The 2723-nt window shown below is 33.7% G+C and overlaps 1 long non-coding RNA gene across 1 annotated transcript; it reads right to left on the reverse strand.

The window, feature by feature from the left end:
- Positions 1–1776: 1776 nt before the first annotated feature.
- On the reverse strand, positions 1777–2293 carry LOC107737419 (uncharacterized). The gene is made up of 3 exons (XR_001639796.1): positions 2265–2293; positions 1994–2080; positions 1777–1808 (listed from the first exon to the last, which is right to left on the reverse strand). It is a non-coding gene; the product is annotated as an uncharacterized LOC107737419 (long non-coding RNA).
- Positions 2294–2723: the final 430 nt, after the last annotated feature.

Below are 2723 nucleotides of genomic sequence, written 5' to 3' on the forward strand. Positions count from 1 at the left end.
TTGTAATGGTCTCCTCACCGGCCTAACCAAGAAACCCATTAGACAGCTGCAGCTCATCCAGAACGCTGCTGCCAGAATTCTGAGTAGAACCAGAAAATCTGAGCATATTACACCAGTCCTCAGGTCCTTACACTGGCTTCCAGTTATATTTAGGATTGATTTTAAAGTACTTTTACTCGTTTATAAATCACTCAATGGCCTAGGACCTAAATACATAGCAGATATGTTCACTGATTATAAACCTAACAGACCACTCAGATCATTAGGATCAAGTCAGTTAGAAATACCAAGGGTTCACACAAAACAAGGGGAATCCGCTTTTTAGCTATTTTGCCGCCCGCAGTTGGAACCAGCTTCCAGAAGAGATCAGATGTGCTAAACATTAGTCACATTTTAATCTAGACTCAAAACTCATCTGTTTAGCTGTGCATTTATTGAATGAGCACTGTGCGATGTCCAAACTGATTGCACTGTATTTTATGTATTGCACTGTATTTTATGAAATCCGAAATGATTGCACTGTATTCTATGTATAATCATTTTCATTTTGTCTTAAATTCATTTAAAATAAATTTTTAAATCATTTTCAAAGTTTTTTAATTCCTTGTTTTATTTTTGTGATAATTTTATATGATTATTTTACTTTCTTTTATTTAAAGCACTTTGAATTACCATTGTGTATGAAATGTGCTATATAAATAAACTTTCCTTGCCTTGTCTAGTCAGCTTGGTTCTGGTTCTCAAAACCCCCAAAAGCTTGTTCTCCATCATTGCATACTCATTGATGAGACATGTAGATAGTGATAAGAATTGGTTAATAATAAATAAAAGGACGGAAGTCAACAGCACATAAATGCCAGAATATAAAATGAGATATTTCATGCATTTAAATGGTTTTAAATTAAACGTTTGTACTTTCCGTACTTTCCAATAAAAATAGCGCATGTTTTCTAGTATAAGTGCACTGTTTTCATATTTATGTGTGCATTATGTGCATTAATAGGCCTATATTGTACATTATGATCTCGAATTGCACAATATTTTAGTACATGCATTTGAGAGACGTTCTTTAAACCTCTGGGGTCCGAGGGTGTTTTGGGGCCTGGAAAAGTTTTGACATGCCCTGACATTTGTGCTTTTTTCAGTTGCTTACAAACATTTGAATGTCTAAAGTTTAATAACACTGTAATCAGCACAAACTGGGCTACAATAATATGTGAGCAGCATGTATGTACGTGATTGTGTTTTTGAGAAAACAACGTTTATGCGTGCTTAGTGAAAAACTAAAATTTTAAAGTCACTGAAATAAGGCCATAAAACACATACAGAACATTTGATCACAAGACGTTTGAGAACTGATCTTGAAGTCTAGAGTTTTTGCTTCAAAATTATGTGAAAATCATCTTACTCATTCACAGAAAACAATATATTGATTAAAATTTTCTAAGACACTTTTTGTGTAGAAAAGGAATATGCGAGGGGGCGTGAATGGTCATGGATAATGCTGTGATTCACACCTGAGAAGACAAAGGCCCGCATAATGAGCCTTTCAGTCAGGTGTGTGACTGAGAGGGAATTGCTACAAGAAAGAATGTGAGGAAAAAATAAATGTATATATTTTTTGTTTGTAGTTTATTTAGAATACATATAACTATCACATAAAATAACTCATGGGAGTGTCTGCTTCACATGGTCTTAGCTGTGGTCCAGGTTCTTGTGCAGGCAGGAATCTCCATTTCCATGACCAAGTGGGCTGCTTTGCTTTGGCTCTCTTTGCAACAGGTTCTTTTACACTGTTATTCTCACATCTGAAATAAAAAAGCAAGCATGCTGTTTACACAAACTACATTATTAACATTATTATGATGTTCACTGATACTAGTACTAATTTATCGAAACAAAGAACACAATTACCACATAGCAAACATAGTTTACCATACAGCAAATAAATCAAATGAAAGTAACATCTGTAAAATAGTGAATGCACACTTACTCTAAGATTCTGAATGGAGTTGAAAACTGAACGAGCGCCCGCTTCCTGTGAGAGATGCAAGTGAAGGCAAGAGTGGTGTATTCGGTCCTAAAATAATTTTATAAACAATTGTAAGCATTTTTTCCCACAGTACCTTAGTATAGTATGCATACTTCATGAGAAAACAGAATGCCAATAACAAAGAAACTACATTTTAACACTATCAACCACAAATAATATTACCATATAGTCTAGGCATAATAAAAGTACAATTACTATACTGTGCACTTACTCAGTATGATTTTCCAGCGAACTCAAAACTGAACGACACGTGTGCCTTTCTTGTGCAATTATGCCAGTGATGCAGCCACAGTCCTAAACAAAAATTAAAACAGTTTCAAACATTTCAGCATCATTACTCCAGTCTTCTGTGTCAAATGTTTGTTCAGAAATCATTCTGATATTCTGATTTGCTGCTCAAAAACATTTATTATTATTACTATTATTATGCTGAAAACAGCTGAGAAGAATATTTTCAGGTTTCTTTGATGAATAGAAAGTTCGGAAGAACAGCATTTATCTGAAATAGAAATCTTTTGTAACATTATAAATGTATTTATCTTCACTTTTGATCAATTTAAAGCATCCTTGCTAAATAAAAGTATTAATTTCTATTATTTCTTCCCCCACCAAAAAAACTTGTTACAAAAGCTTTTTATTTCAGATAAATGCTGATCTTTCTATTCATTGC

This window comes from Sinocyclocheilus rhinocerous, unplaced genomic scaffold, assembly GCF_001515625.1.
Source record: "Sinocyclocheilus rhinocerous isolate Xijiao unplaced genomic scaffold, SAMN03320098_v1.1 scaffold734, whole genome shotgun sequence".
Classification (NCBI taxonomy): Eukaryota; Metazoa; Chordata; class Actinopteri; order Cypriniformes; family Cyprinidae; genus Sinocyclocheilus; species Sinocyclocheilus rhinocerous.